General features: G+C 47.0%; 1 protein-coding gene across 1 annotated transcript in view; it reads left to right on the forward strand.

The window, feature by feature from the left end:
• The first annotated feature begins 4,548 nt into the window (after window positions 1-4,548).
• AGTPBP1 (ATP/GTP binding carboxypeptidase 1) overlaps window positions 4,549-17,042 on the forward strand; it is a 320,556-nt gene continuing 308,062 nt past the window's right edge. Inside the window, exon 1 of the mRNA XM_073633531.1 lies at window positions 4,549-4,715. The gene's annotated coding sequence lies outside the window, so the exon portion shown is untranslated. The remainder of the gene's footprint in view (window positions 4,716-17,042) is intronic.

Genomic DNA, 17,042 nt, shown 5'->3' on the forward strand with positions numbered 1-17,042 from the left:
AAATTGCACACGCTCGTGGAATGGCGCCAAACTTCGGTACTTAAAAATCCCCATAGGCGACACTTTAAAATTTTTTACTGGTTACATGTTTTGAGTTACAGAGGAGGTTTAAGGCTAGAATTATTGCTCTCGCTCTAACGTTCGTGGCAATTCCTCATGTGTGGTTTGAACACCGTTTTCATATGTGCGCGGGACTTGCGTATGCGTTCGTTTCTGCGTGCGAGCACACGGAGACAGGGTCGCTTTATTTATTTATTTTTTTTTTATTGTTAATTTTACTATTCTTTTTTTAGTTTGACACTTTAAAAAAAAAAAAAAATGATCACTTTTATTCCTATTACGCTGAATGTAAAAATCCCTTGTAATAGGAATATGGCACGATTGGTCCTCTTTACAGTGAGATATGGGGTCAATAAGACCTCACATCTCACCTCTAGGCTGGGAAGCCTGAAATAAAAAAATAAAAAGCTCTCTGCTTCCCAGCCGAGGCCAGAGGCCGGGCGTGACGTCATAACATCGCACCCGGCCTCTGAACGATCATAGAGACTCCGGTGGCCATCTGGTCCGCCGAAAATCTCTATGATCACCATCCGGGGCTGGCGGATCCGTTTTCCTCGAATCAACCAAGGGAAGCGGTGAGTCGGTAGAAGCATAGGGGGCGGCGGACGATCAATCGGCGGAACGGCCGCTATGATAATTCTTATGGTGTAGGGAATCGCCGGCTGAAAAAGCTGATATCTGAATGTAGCTGCAGGCATCAATCAGATATCCCCGCACAAAGTCAAGGACGTCATATGACGTACCTTGGGCGGGAAGTGGTTAAAGATCCACAAGATGTCTGCTAGGCTCCACACTTGATGTCTCCACAGACTCAGCTGTACTGCTCAGCGATCACAGTTCACAGTCCGCATCCACTCAAAAAGAGCAAAAACACTTAATATTGCAATATTGCCAATAATATAATAAAATGTAATAATAACTGCTTACATTACAATTAACGTCCACGATGAAAGTGGGAAAAAAAGAATGGATCGCCTGCTTGAGTGGTCCAAGCCTTGATTTTAGATGCAGGGTAGTCTTCCCAATCACAATTGCAGACTGACAGCGGTGAGAGCTGGCTGTGCGGAAGACAGCTTTACCCCGGATGCTTCATCTTATTATATTCTTTAGAATTCTCACATTGGGTTAGAATTTTCACTTCCTCATTTAGCAGTAGGAGTGTCGTTCTGACATACTCTGTGTGACAGCTGTTTGGAGTATAGGCACCCCCCTGACACATTGGCAAAAGGAAAATGCTTAATGAGTTGTGCTTCTACAAGGCAAGCTCTCTGCTAATCTATTTATAGCAATCCCCCATACAAATTTCCAGCTGCTTTTATCCCCCATCTCAGGGAATTTGTCAGAAGTTATCATGCTGATAACAGAAGAACAGAGCAGGAGAAAGCCACGGGACTTTGGAGAGAGATAAGAAAACACTACAGATATACAGTGGGGACAGAAAGTATTCAGACCCCCTTACATTTTTCACTCTTTGTTATATTGCAGCCATTTGCTCAAATCATTTAAGTTCATTTTTTTCCTCATTAATGTACACACAGCACCCTATATTGACAGAAAAACACAGAATTGTTGACATTTTTGCCGATTTATTAAAGAAGAAAAACTGAAATATCACATGGTCCTACGTATTCAGACCCTTTGCTGTGACACTCATATATTTAACTCAGGTGCTGTCCATTTCTTCTGATCATCCTTGAGATGGTTCTACACCTTCATTTGAGTCCAGCTGTGTTTGATTATACTGATTGGACTTAATTAGGAAAGCCACACACCTGTCTATATAAGACCTTACAGGTCACAGTGCGTGTCAGAGCAAATGAGAATCATGAGGTCAAAGGAACTGCCTGAAGAGCTCAGAGACAGAATTGTGGCAAGGCACAGATCTGGCCATGGTTACAAAAACATTTTGTAACCTGCTGCACTAATTTCTGCTGCACTTAAGGTTCCTAAGAGCACAGTGGCCTCCATAATCCTTAAATGGAAGATGTTTGGGATGACCAGAACCCTTCCTGGAGCTGGCCGTCCGGCCAAACTGAGCTATCGGGGGGAGAAGAGCCTTGGTGAGAGAGGTAAAGAAGAACCCAAAGATCACTGTGGCTGAGCTCCAGAGATGCAGTCGGGAGATGGGAGAAAGTTGTAGAAAGTCAACCATCACTGCAGCCCTCCACCAGTCGGGGCGTTATGGCAGAGTGGCCCGACAGAAGCCTCTTCTCAGTGCAAGACACAGGAAAGCCCGCATGGAGTTTGCTAAAAAACACCTGAAGGACTCTGAAGGAAGCAGAGGTGGACCCAGAGGAAGCAGAGGAGGACAGAGGTGGGGCGGAGGAGGACACAGAGGGAGCGGAGAAGGATCTGGAGGAGGCAGAGGAGGACAGAGGGGGAGCAGAGGAGGACACGGAGGGAGCGGAGAAGGACCTGGAGGAGGACAGAGGGGGAGCGGAGGAGGACACGGAGGGAGCAGAGAAGGACCTGGAGGAGGCAGAGGAGGACAGAGGGGGAGCAGAGAAGGACACGGAGGGAGCGGAGAAGGACCTGGAGGAGGACAGAGGGGGAGCGGAGGAGGACACGGAGGGAGCGGAGAAGCACCTGGAGGAGACAGAGGAGGACAGAGGGGGAGCGAAGGAGGACACGGAGGGAGCGGAGAAAGACCTGGAGGAGGCAGAGGAGGACAGAGGGGGAGCAGAGGAGGACACGGAGGGAGCGGAGAAGGACCTGGAGGAGGACAGAGGGGGAGCGGAGGAGGACACGGAGGGAGCGGAGAAGGACCTGGAGGAGGACAGAGGGGGAGCGGAGGAGGACACGGAGGGAGCGGAGAAGGACCTAGAGGAGGACAGAGGGGGAGCGGAGGAGGACACGGAGGGAGCGGAGAAGGACCTGGAGGAGGACAGAGGGGGAGCGGAGGAGGACACGGAGGGAGCGGAGAAGGACCTGGAGGAGGCAGAGGAGGACAGAGGGGGAGCAGAGGAGGACATGGAGGGAGCGGAGAAGGACCTGGAGGAGGACAGGGGGGGAGCGGAGGAGGACACGGAGGAAGCGGAGAAGCACCTGGAGGAGGCAGAGGAGGACATGGAGGGAGCGGAGAAGGACCTGGAGGAGGACAGAGGGGGAGCGGAGGAGGACACGGAGGGAGCGGAGAAGGACCTAGAGGAGGACAGAGGGGGAGCAGAGGAGGACACGGAGGGAGCGGAGAAGGACCTGGAGGAGGACAGAGGGGGAGCAGAGGAGGACACGGAGGGAGCGGAGAAGGACCTGGAGGAGGACAGAGGGGGAGCGGAGGAGGACACGGAGGGAGTGGAGAAGGACCTGGAGGAGGCAGAGGAGGACAAAGGGGGAGTGGAGGAGGACATGGACGAAGTGGAGGACAGAGGGGAAGGATAGGGAGGGAGCGGAGGAGCACAGAGGTGGAACGGAGGAGGACAAGGAGGGAGTAGTGGAGGACATTTAGGGGGACCTCAGGAGCACAGAGGACACAAGAGGGGGACTGGAGGAGGACACAGGAGACAGTCGGGGTGATCGGTGCATCCGGTGGGGGCAGTTGCAAGCATCTATCTTCCTGTATAGATTTTGATAATACAGCTGAAAGCCGCAGGAGGGAGAGCTGTCAGATGCTTTATTAAAATATATACAGGAAAATCGGTGCTTGGAAATGCCACCACTGCCACACCGATTGTCCCTGACTGCCCAGGTATCAGGTCAAGCATTGGAGCATTTGCACGAGTACAAGTACTCCTGCAAATTCTCGGTATCACCACCGATACTAGTATCGGTGCAACCCTATTCCCAACCACTGTTCCCTTTTAATTCGTTTTAAAGCGCTTGTATCCTCCGCTTGGCCATTTTTACCTACAGGTAAGCCTATAATAAGGTTTACCTGTGGGTAAAATGAATATCTCCAAAACCTGCACCGTTTAGGAGACATTCACACTGCATGCAACTGCTGACGTCAGCGGCGCATGCGCTCTGAAGATCCGGTGGATCGTGCCAGAACGGAGGACTCCCGCACGCATGCGGAGCCAGTGAACCTGGAAGAAAGGCAGAGGGAACATGTCAACTCCCTCAGCGGTGGATATGCATACTAGCACATTATGCTATTGTCTTGGAGTTGTTTTTTTTTCAGCAGTTTATTACCTCTTTAAATACATATTTTGTATTCCCATCCTTTTATTTTCTTACAGATCTCTGTAACCCTGTCTGAAGGTGTCCCTGAAAACGATGGCAATGCAGTAACCCTCCCATAAGAAGAAGAAGAAGAAGAACACGTGTATGCAGCAGACAGATCCAATGTAGGCTGTGGCTCCGACACACCCTCAGGCGAATAAGGAACACAAGCCGTCCGTGTCATGTAATGTTGTTTGCAGCAACCACAACAGCCCGCCTCCCCTCCCGTACTGAGCACCAATTACATCTCTCAGCCACGCCCAACACATGCTAAACCACGCCCACCGCGTTTACCCCGCCCTTCTTTGACAGCTCCTACGATCATAGAAGGTAAAGCCCCGCCTTCTGTAGGTGTGCCCCGCCCAGTTGCCCATCTTCGGTTCCTAGCTGGCCCTGATCTGTCGCTCCTCCTCTGTTTCCATCTGCTGCTGTGTGCTGTACAGGGAAGGAGCGGAGGAGAAGCCGGAGCGGTGCTGGAAGAGAGGTGCACGGATCAGGTGATAAGGCCTTGGGGGAGGGATGGGGATGTGTGCTGGCTGCAATGGATTAGCTGCGGCATTGGACTGGGTGGGCTGCTGAGGGTGACAGTGCGCCTTTCCCACCCTGCACCGGTGACATGTCTGTGTGTTGTCATAGAGACACAAAGCGTCCCTTTCATTAGTAATGGCTGTTAGCCTGAAGGGGTGATGTCATGGGCTTAGTGCAGGCTGTCACTGCTCTATAATGCATCCTTATGGGAGATGCAGGAAAAGCTGCTGTGTCAGGGCCACACACTGGTGGGATGGACAGAGTGGTGACAGTGAGGTCAGGGCTCATTCACACCATGCCCCTAATATAGATCACATAGAAAACCATAGCCATGTACCCTGATCACTGCACAATGTATGCATTTTCATGCATCGGAACTCACTGTAGTGCATCGCAAAAGGCTGCGGTGCACGGGGCTGAATGAAATGTCATTTTGTGACACGTCAATAAAGTTAGTGAAACTACACAATAGCCTCATTCTCCAAAAATAATCCATGCACATCTACTACTTAAAGAGGAACTCCGGCCGACCTCCCCATTTAAAATAAATTCTTACCCAATGGCAGCGTCTGCACGTTTCAGATCCAGCGTTGACCCGCTGAGATCCTCTCATGCCCGGCCACAGCGCCGCCCCAGGACGCCATGTTCTCTCTGACATCATCGATAGGGGCAGAGGACATTATGGGGGGGGGGTTTGTGAAGGGGGCATAGAACACTGCTATGGGGGGGGGGGGCAGAGGGACAGTAGACACTACAGTGGGGGGATGGTGATGTGAAGGGGGGCAGTGGACACTATTGTGGTAATGTGAAGGGGAGGTAGAGGGGCAGAGGACATTACCGGGGGGGGGGGTTTGTGAAGGGGGCAGAGAACACTGCTATGGGGGGGAGGCAGAGGGACTGTAGACACTACAGTGGGGAGATGGTGATGTGAAGGGGGGCAGGGGACACTATTGTGGTAATATGAAGGGGAGGTAGAGGGGCAGAGGACATTACCGGGGGGGGGGATTGTGAAGGGGGCAGAGAACACTGCTATGGGGGGGGGGGGCAGAGGGACAGCAGACACTACAGAGGGGGGATGGTGATGTGAAGGGGGGCCGGGGACACTATTGTGGTAATATGAAGGGGAGGTAGAGGGCATTACGGGGGGGGGGGGGGTTGTGAAGGGGGCAGAGGGACAGTAGACACTACAGTGGGGGGATGGTGATGTGAAGGGGGGCAGGGGACACTATTGTGGTAATGTGAAGGGGAGGTAGAGGGGCAGAGGCCATTATTGTGGGGGTGATATGAAGGGCGTCATAGTATACTACTGTGACACACTATGTGTTCTTCATGCAGACTTTTTATTGGGTGCCTGATGGTGTTTTTTTTTTTTTTAAAGGATTTCCCCCTCCCCAGGGATCTTTGAATTCCTCCATATTGCCCAGGTAGATCTCAGCCTCTGAAAGGTTGCCTACCTCTGCTCTACAGGAAACTATCACCAGAAAAGTGCTGTAAAACTATATTAATTTTTCCCTCACCATGTTCTATAATTCAGCTTTGTGCTAAAAGATGCTGTCAAAACGCTTTTACCCGAACATGTGCTGGTGATGTCACTAGCTGCTACGCATTTAGGAGATATTCACTGTACCTGCAGGTAAGCCTTATCATAGGCTTACTACGACTTTAAAGCAGGACTAAAGGGAAAGTTCCACTTTATGCCCTCCACCCCCTCCACCCCATTCTGCTTCTATTTTTGGCACTTTTTTCTTCTTTCTTCTTCCAGTCGGATCACTGCAGCAATTCCACCAGAAGTTCTCCATAATTCCTGCCAATGGCACCCAACAGTGGGGCATAATTCCTGCCACTGATGCCAATTTTGGGACACTATTCCTCCTATTGATACCAATGATGGGACACTATTCTTCTCACTGACACTGTGGATGGGACACTATTCTTCTCACTGACACCGTGGATGGGACACTATTCTTCCCACTGACACCGTGGATGGGACACTATTCTTCTCACTGACACCGTGGATGGGACACTATTCTTCCCACTGATACCAATGATGGGACACTATTCTTCCCACTGATACCAATGATGGGACACTATTCTTCCCACTGATACCAGTGATGGGACACTATTCTTCCCACTGATACCAGTGATGGGACACTATTCTTCCCACTGATACCAGTGATGGGACACTATTCTTCCCACTGATACCAGTGATGGGACACTATTCTTCCCACTGATACCAGTGATGGGACACTATTCTTCCCACTGATACCAGTGATGGGACACTATTCTTCCCACTGATACCAGTGATGGGACACTATTCTTCCCACTGATACCAATGATGGGACACTATTCTTCCCACTGATACCAATGATGGGACACTATTCTTCCCACTGATACCAATGATGGGACACTATTCTTCCCACTGTCGCCAACGATGGGACACTATTCTTCCCACTGTCGCCAACGATGGGACACTATTCCTCCCACTGTCGCCAACGATGGGACACTATTCCTCCCACTGTCGCCAACGATGGGACACTATTCCTCCCACTGTCGCCAACGATGGGACACTATTCCTCCCACTGTCGCCAACGATGGGACACTATTCCTCCCACTGTCGCCAACGATGGGACACTATTCCTCCCACTGTCGCCAACGATGGGCCACTATTCCTCCCACTGTCGCCAACGATGGGCCACTATTCCTCCCACTGTCGCCAACGATGGGCCACTATTCCTCCCACTGTCACCAACGATGGGCCACTATTCCTCCCACTGTCACCAACGATGGGCCACTATTCCTCCCACTGTTACCAACGATGGGCCACTATTCCTCCCACTGTTACCAACGATGGGCCACTATTCCTCCCACTGTCACCAATGATGGGCCACTATTCTTCCCACTGACACCAATGATGGGCCACTATTCCTCCCACTGTCACCAATGATGGGCCACTATTCTTCCCACTGTCACCAATGATGGGCCACTATTCTTCCCACTGACACCAATGATGGGACACTATTCTTCCCACTGACACAAATGATGGGACACTATTCTTTCCACTGATACCAATGATGGGACACTATTCTTTCCACTGATACCAATGATGGAACACTTCCTCCCACTGTCACCAATGATGGGACACTATTCCTCCCACTGTCACCAATGATGGGACACTATTCCTCCCACTGACACCAATGATGGGACACTATTCTTCCCACTGACACCAATGATGGAACACTATTCTTTCCACTGACATCAATGATGGGTCACTATTCTTTCCACTGATACCAATGATGGGTCACTATTCTTTCCCCTGATACCAATGATGGGACACTATTCTTTCCACTGATACCAATGATGGGACACTATTCCTCCCACTGTCACCAGTGGTGGGACAGTATTCCTCCTGGTAACACTAATAATGGGCATTGTTATCAACACCAGGACATTTTCTACTCTCACTGGCCACAGTACGGCCCCTCTAAAGTCTGGAAGATAGTAAACTGGCCCTTTGTTTAGAAAGTTTGGAGACCCCTGCTCTAACAGGAAGTCAGATCAAAGCAGCAACAAAAAATAATTTGGCGAATTGGAGGCGGCTGGGAGCAATAGAAGGGACTCTTTCAGTTAAGAACAAATACTTGAATAGGTTCTTCATCTTTCCTTTTTTTTTTTTTTTTCATTAAATGGAACTAACCCTTTCTATCAGTTTCAGCCAAGGAAGCTGCCATCCTGGCCTCTGTTTGATTTTCAACGGCCATGATGTTACAAATGTGATCATCTATGACACCAACCATTTGATGGTTTGACAGTTTGGTTAAGAACACAAGCAAATAGTTAAAGTTTCAAGTAACTTGTAACTTTAACCCTCAGTTTGAAATACTCTGAACAATCATTTGAGTATACTTTCGGTGTAGTCTGTCATTTTTGTTTTCCTTTCTTCCATTTTTCCTTCCCTATTTTAAGCTCAGTTGGACATAACTATAGATTTAACTTGATGACCATCTCAGGCCTACATTTTGAACACATTAGGGGTAGGCTTGTCCAGGACATCAAGAACTGAATAATCTTATACCAACCTTCCATTATATTATAGTTATCACTATCATTGTTGAATATTGTATATGGCAATTTATATTTGTATTGTTTCTTACTATACATAAAATAACCCTTTCATGACTAAGCCTATTTTTGAAATGTGGTGTTTACAAGTTAAAATCCGTATTTTTTGCTAGAAAATTACTTAGAGTTCCCAAACATTATATATATTTTTTTAGCAGAGAATCTAGAGAATAAAATGGAGATTGTTGCAATATTTTATATCACACGGTATTTGTGTAGCGGTGTTTTAAGTGCAAATTTTTGGAAAAGGGACACTTTCATGAATTTTAAAAAATCCAAACAGTAAAGTTACCCCAATTTTTTAATATAATGTGAAAGATGATGTTATGCCGAGTAAATAGATACTTAACATGTCACCCTTTATAATTGCACGCACTCGTGGAATGGCGACAAACTACGGTACCTATGATTTAAATTTTTTTTACGGTTACCAGGTTTGAGTTACAGAGGAGGTCTAGGGCTAGAATTATGGCTCTCGCTCTGACGATCGTGGCGATACCTCTCATGTGTGATTTGAACACCGTTTACATATGCGGGCGTGACTTCCGTATGTGTTTTCTTCGCTGCGCGAGCTCGCGGGGACGGGGGTGTTTTAAAAAAATTTTTTTTTTTTTTTTTAATTTATTTTATTTTTTTTTATACTTGTAAATTGTGTTTAAAAAAAAAAAAAAATGTTTTTATTTTATTGCTGTCAAAAGGAATGTAAACATCCCTTGTGACAGTAATAGGTGGTGACAGGTACTCTTTATGGAGGGATCGGGGGTCTAAAAGACCCCCGATCCCTCCTTTGCACTTCACAGTATTCAGATTGCCGAAAACGGCGATTCTGAACACTGTATATTTTTTTAAAACAGGCGCCATTGGCAGCCGAGTAAACGGGAAGTGACGTCATGACGTCGCTTCCGCGTTTACATTGAGAAGGCTGGAACGAAGCCGCCCACAGCTTCGTTCCAGCCCGCCCCCAGCCGCCAAAGGCGGGCGATTGGACACCGGGCTTCACGATCGCACGGGAGGCCCGGTAAGAGCGGCGGGAGGCGGCGGGAGGGGGGGATGCCCCCTCCCGCTCCTCTGGTATAACAGCCGAGCGGCTTTTAGCTGCATCGGTTGTTATACTCGGATAGCCGATCGCCCGCTCTAAACAACGGTACCGGGATGATGCCTGCAGCTGCGGGAATCATCCCGGTATAACCCTGGAATGCCGTGTACGCAGATGTGCGTACGGTCGGCGGGAAGGGGATAAAATGTATTGTTTAAAAAGAACACAAGCAAATGAAAGGTGCCCCTGTATTCAATAATATATCTTTAGGCCGGGTTCACACTGGAACCGGCTGCGGATCGCACAGGAGTGCTGTGTGTCCCTGTTCCCTGTTTCAGGGACGAATCCGGGCCGAATCTATGCCTGAATTCGGCCCTGAAACGGAGCCAAAGACGCACAGCGTTTCTGTGCAGTGCGCTCCGCAGCCGCAACGGGGATATATGAACAGGCTCCATAGGGAGCAAGTCACATTCCCCTGCTATGCGAATTGGATGCAGGGAAACCCGCATCTAATTCGCATAGGTGTGAACCCGGCCTTAATGTATTTTTAATATACAGTATCTCACACAAGTGAGTACACCCCTCACATTTTGGAAATATTAAATAATATTTTTTAATGTGACGACTCTGAAGAAATGACACTTTGCTACAATGTAAAGTAGTGAGTGTACAGCTTGTATAACAGTGTCAATTTGCTGTCCCCTCAAAATAACTCAACACACAGCCATTAATGTCTGAACCGCTGGCAACAAAAGTGAGTACACCCCAGGTGAAAATATCCAAATTGGGCCCAAAGTGTCAATATTTTGTGTGGCCACAATTATTTTCCAGCACTGCCTTAACCATCTTGGACATGGAGTTCACCAGAGCTTCACAGGTTGCCACTGGAGTCCTCTTACGCTTCTCCATGACGACATCACAGAGCTGGTGGATGTTGTAGACCTTACGCTCCTCTACCTTCCATTTGAGGATGCCCCACAGATGCTCAATAGGGTTTAGGTCTGGAGACATGCTTGGCCAGTCCATCACCTTTACCCTCAGCTTCTTTAGCAAGGCAGTGGTCGTCTTGGAGGTGTGTTTGGGGTCATTATCATGTTGGAATACTGCCCTGTGGCCCAGTCTCCGAAGGGAGGGATCATGCTCTGCTTCAGTATGTCACAGCACATGTTGACATTCATAGTTCTCTCAATGAACTGTAGCTCTTTAGTTCTGGCAGCACTCATGCAGCCCCAGACCATGACACTCCCACCACCATGCTTGACTGTAGACAAGGCACACTTGTCTTTGTACTCCTCACCTGGTTGCCCCCACACATGCTTGACACCATCTGAACCAAATAAATTTATCTTGGTCTCATCAGACCACAGGACATGGTTCCAGAAATCCATGTCCTTAGTCTGCTTGTCTTAAGCAAACTGTTTGCGGGCTTTCTTGTGCATCATCTTTAGAAGAGGCTTCCTTCTGGGACGACAGGCATGCAGACTAATTTGATGCAGTGTGCGGCGTATGGTCTGAGCACTGACAGGCTGACCCCCCACCACTTCAACCTCTGCAGTAATGCTGGCAGCACTCATATGTCTGTTTCCCAAAGACAACCTCTGGATATGACACTGAGCAAGTGCACTCAACTTCTTTGGTCGACCATGGTAAAGCCTGTTCTGAGTGGACCTGTCCTGTTAAACCGCTGTATGGTCTTGGCCACCATGCTGCAGCTCAGTTTCAGGGTCTTGGCAATCATCTTATAGCCTAGGCCAACTTTATGTAGAGCAACAATTATTTTTTTCAGATCCTCAGAGAGTTCTTTGCCATGAGGTGCCATGTTGAACTTCCAGTGACCAGTATAAGAGAGTGAGAGCGATAACACCAAATTTAACACACCTGCTCCCCATTTACACCTGAGACCTTGTAACACTAATAAGTCACATGACACCGGGGACAGAAAATGGCTAATTGGGCCCAATTTGGATATGTACTGACTTTTGTTGCCAGCGGTTTAGACATTAATGGCTGTGTGTTGAGTTATTTTGAGGGGACAGCAAATTTACACTGTTATACAAGCTGTACACTCACTACTTTACATTGTAGCAAAGTGTCTTTTTTTTTTTTTTTTTGTATGCAAACAGTGCAGATACCTGAATGTGACTTGGTATCACTCTCTTGCAGTCTCCTGTATAGTAGAGCTTAGAGTGTTAGAGGAAGAAGCAGCACATTAATTCGGTTATGTGCTGATCAGGAGGATGCTGATAGGAGGGGAGAGCATATGAGCCTGCTGCTTCTCCCTTCTTGTCCAGTCACAGGCTAAGGACATGTCTGTGATGGCCTAAGCTTAGAAAAAGTGAGTTGATCGAAGCTGTCCATCATTTAACCTGGAAGACAAAGAACATCTAGTGGAGACAAAGAGCTGAGGAGGTGTAAGCAGATGCAGATTTAAAGTGAATATTGCAGCAAAAGCTGCTTTTTTTAATCTTCCAGTGGGCTGTTACTCTTTTTTGTTTTTTGGCTTAAGTTGTGCTTCAAGCTTTGGATACAGCCTTGACAATGAAATAAATTTGTTAAGCAAACCTTTAGTTATATTTTGGGCTTTAAACCACCATTGAGGTATATAGCAGGCACCTCTATGGGCGTAAAATTCAGGGTCTGTCAAGCCATGGTAGTGAGCTTATTCTTTGAGTTTGAATATACAATCGAAATTTAGCGAGCTAGGGGAGTTCATTTACATGAACACTTATATTCTTAACAAATTAACTTCAATCCAGGTAGTTCAACTAACTTCCTTATGCAATTTTGCCCGGGGATCATTCTGCTAATGTGATGAAGAAGCAATTATACCACTCCTGAGTGAAACAATATCATATCTGTGTTGTAAAAATGAACAGATTTATGGAGTGCCAATGCAACTGCTGTTTAGTATATAGAAAAACATGGCCTGCTGTAACAAAGAAAGGGTAGATCTTCTGACCTGGGTGCTCAGAGACCTTTACACGGGCTTCATCAAGCTGTGAACACCCCCCCCCCCCACCCCCCCGGTTTTATAAAGTAAAATATTAACAAGTATAGTATACATATACTTCTGTTTAAGGCATATACACACTGTGCGTTTAGCCTGTGTGCATCCAACCCCAACATTTTTGTGTGAGCGGGAGGCATAGGTGTATCGTCCAGTCCCACTGTTTGCAGGCCGTGATACTCTAAAGCCTAATGCACACGATGAGATTATCGGGCGAATGATCGTCCGCTTTGTTTGCATGCTAGTCTTCATATCGAAAATGAAGAGGTTACTAAAGTACGAAAAATCTCATACATGAGAATAAAAATTTGGAAGTGATGTATTGTATTTTCGGATGAAAACTGTACTGATTAAAAGAAAATCGTACGTTCTGGTGTCGTACAAGAAAAATTTATGTTTGTCCCTTCATATCATTTCGGACGAAAGCTGTGTACTAACGATCAGATTATTGTATGTACGATCGCTTCTAAAGTGGTATTTTTTGTACAATTTTCTGATCGTGCGCACCGGCCTTAAGGCTGGACTCTGTACAGAGTGGGAGTGGTACTCATGTTTAGGGCAAAATACCCGTGTTTCAAGAATACACACCTGAATGCCTACGGCACTAAATGCAGTACCACTGGGGACAGCGTCTAATGTCTTCAGCCTGCCATGGACTTTGCTGCACCTGAGCCTCCCGGGCGCACATACAGACTAGGATTGGATGCACATGGACCAAACGCCTATTGTGCATCTATCTTTAGGATGCAAACTAACAGTGGAATTCTGCAACCTTTCACCTTCTTCTGCTCTCTAATTTCTGGTAACGTCTGCTTCACCAACTTCCTTATTTTGCTTACTTCTGCTACTTTGAACCGAGAGGCAAAAAAGCATAAACTTGCTAAATAAATACAATTCAAAGGAACACAAAGGAACGCTTGTTGTCAATGGAACACAAAATGTGGTTCCCTGTGGACACTTGACTAGTTTTTGAGATTGTTTTATTTTTTATATGGATATACTGTACATGCTAACGTAGAATAACAAGATAGATATAGGTTTGGTTAGAGGTTCACTGCGTTTGCTGCAATAATCAGTCCCTTGAATGCTAAGTTATAACATAAGTGTTTTGTCTTCTTAAAGTGGTTGTAAACCCAAAAAAACAAAAAAAAACAAACAAACCCTGTAAGACAAAAGCATAATGAGCTAGTATGCATCGCATACTAGCTCATTCTGAAATACTTACCTTAGATCGAAGCTGATGCAGTGGCCCCGCACATCACTATGACCAGCGACATGTCTCCCAGAGTTATTTCCGGGTTCGCTGGCTCCGGCTGTGATTGGCCGGAGCCATGATGAGGTCACTGCACGGCTGCTGAAAACCGGCGCAAGCAGGCCGTTTCTTAGGTGCGCATGTGCCTATGACGTCAGCGCAAGCGTATATGGTAAATATTTCCTAAACCACGATGGTTTAGGAGATATTTACAGTACCTACAGGTAAGCCGCCTTATAGGCTTACCTGTAGGTACAAGTGGTGTAACAGGGTTTACAACCACTGTAACTGTGTACAGTATTGTCAACAAATATGAATTTACAGCGATCTTTTATCTTTCTTTTTTTTAACACTCTTTATTTAAGAAGATTTTCATACAGATAAGAATGCATAAAAAGAGTATATAAACGTTAACATGAGCCAACACCTGAGCCTTGTGACATAAGATACTACACAAAAAAAAAAACCAGACCATCCATCCTATTGAAAGGAGACTCGTCAAGGCCAAAGATCGAGTGGCAAAGTACAGAGCACAGGGTGATCTTTATCTTTATTGGTTTTATTTGTAAGGGTAATCATGACTGCTGAGAAGCATAGGCTTATTTATGACCAACTAATAAACCAATACCTTGCCCCCCAAAAAGTCACAGAAGCTAGTTAAGTTGGAAATAGGGCAAGGCCACAGCTTTATTGAACTTTGCAAATGTAACAACTTTCCAAATGTACCAAACAACAATGCCAGTCACAGTTCTACTATGAGTAGGGATTGACCGATATCATTTTTCCGGTGCCGATACAATACCGATATTTCGGCCACCTCTCCTGCAGATAGTCAATATTTTTTGCCGATATTTTGTACATTTACATTTTTTTTTTTACGCTGTCATTTTACATTTTTTTTTTTTTTTTTTTAACACTGTTATTGCTCTCACAAGGAATGTAAACATCCCTTGTGACAGTAATAGGCATGTACTCTTTATGGAGAGATCTGGAATCTATAAGGTCCCAAACCACTCCTCCTGCACTTCAAAGTATTAAAAATGTCAAGATCGGAGTTTTTGAATACTTTATTTATTAAAACTGGCGCCTTTAAGACGGCAGTAATCCGAGAAGTGGTCATGACATCGCTTCCGGATTACTAGATCCGAGACCTGAACAAAGCATCGGCTTTGTTGGGGTCTTCGGCCAGCCGGTGGGACGGGAGAGCCCCAGGCGAGTAGCGGGGGGGTACATCCCCTCCTGCTGCTTGTAATAACAGCCGAGCGTCCGCCGGAACGAATCCGGACAATCCGACCGTGTGTGGGCTTCATCGGACTTCCGACGGACCTTTTCAGTTGAAAATCAGACGGACTTCAGATTTAAAACATGTTTCAAATCTTTCCGACGGATTGAAGTTCGGTCGAAAAATCAGTTCATCTGTATGCTAGTCCGATGGACGAAAACCGACGCTAGGGCAGCTATTGGCTACTGGCTATCAACTTCCTTATTTTAGTCCAGTCGTACGTCATCACGTACGAATCCGTCGGACAAGTACAATTCAAGCACTCTTATAAAAGTAACTTTAACCTCTTCCCGCCCGCCCTATAGCGGATTGACGTCTGGGAAGTGGTTCCGTTATCCTGACTGGGCGTCATATGAGTCCAGCAGGATAACATGCCGCCGCGCGCCCCCGGGGGCGCACATCGCGGCGATCGGTGGAGCGATGTGTCAGCCTGACACACCGCTCCACCGATCTTGGTAAAGAGCCTCCGGCGGAGGCTCTTTACCACGTGATCAGCCGTGTCCAATCACGGGTGATCACGCTGTCAATGGGAAGAGCCGTTGATCGGCTTTTCCTCACTCGCGTCTCACAGATGCGAGTAGAGGAGAGCCGATCGGCGGTTCTCCTGACAGGGGGGGTCTGCGGGGATCACCACTAGGACCACCAGGGAAGGGGCAACATGTGGATGGCCAGGTATGTACCCCATGGCCATCCACATGTGCCCAATCAGTGCCCACAAATGGGCACTGATTGGCACCATTATGTTCCAGATCTGCCCAGCAATGCCCCCAATAGGTTTTATCAGTGCCACCTGTCGGTGCCCATCGGTGCCCACCTATCAGTGCCCATCCGTGCCACACATCAGTGCCACCCATAAGTACCCATCAGTGCCACCCATATGTACCAATCAATGCCACCTACGAGTGCCCATCAGTGCCGCCTATGAGTGCCCATCGGTGCCACCTATGCATGCCCATCAGTGCCACCTATCAGTGCTGCCTATCAGTGCCCATCATCAGTGCCCGTCAGTGCCACCTCATCAGTGCCACCTCATCAGTGCCCGTCATTGAAGGAGAAAACGTACTTATTTACAAAAAATTTTAACAGAAACAAAGAAAAACGTGTTTTTTTTCAAAATTTTCGGTCTTTTTTTATTTGTTGCGCAAAAAATAAAAACCGCAGAGGTGATCAAATACCATCAAAAGAAAGCTCTATTTGTGGGAACAAAATGATAAAAAATTTGTTTGGGTACAGTGTAGCATGACCGCGCAATTGTCATTCAAATGGCGACAGCGCTGAAAGCTGAAAATTGGCCTGGGCGGGAAGGTGTCTAAGTGCCTGGTATTGAAGTGGTTAATGATGTATTAACACATGAAGTGGGGGGGGGGGAGTATTTGATCCTCTGCTGATTTTGTACGTTTGCCCACAGGCTATAATTTTAATGGTAGGTCTGTTTTAGCAGTGAGAGACAGAATAACAATAAAAATATCCAGAAAAACGCATTTCAAAAAAGTTATAAATTGGTTTGCATTTTAATGAGTGAAATAAGTATTTGACCCCTTCGCAAAACATGACTTAGTACTTGGTGGCAAAACACTTGTTGGCAACCAGAGGTCAGACG

This window comes from Aquarana catesbeiana, linkage group LG01 (assembly GCF_042186555.1).
Source record: "Aquarana catesbeiana isolate 2022-GZ linkage group LG01, ASM4218655v1, whole genome shotgun sequence".
Classification (NCBI taxonomy): domain Eukaryota; kingdom Metazoa; phylum Chordata; class Amphibia; order Anura; family Ranidae; genus Aquarana; species Aquarana catesbeiana.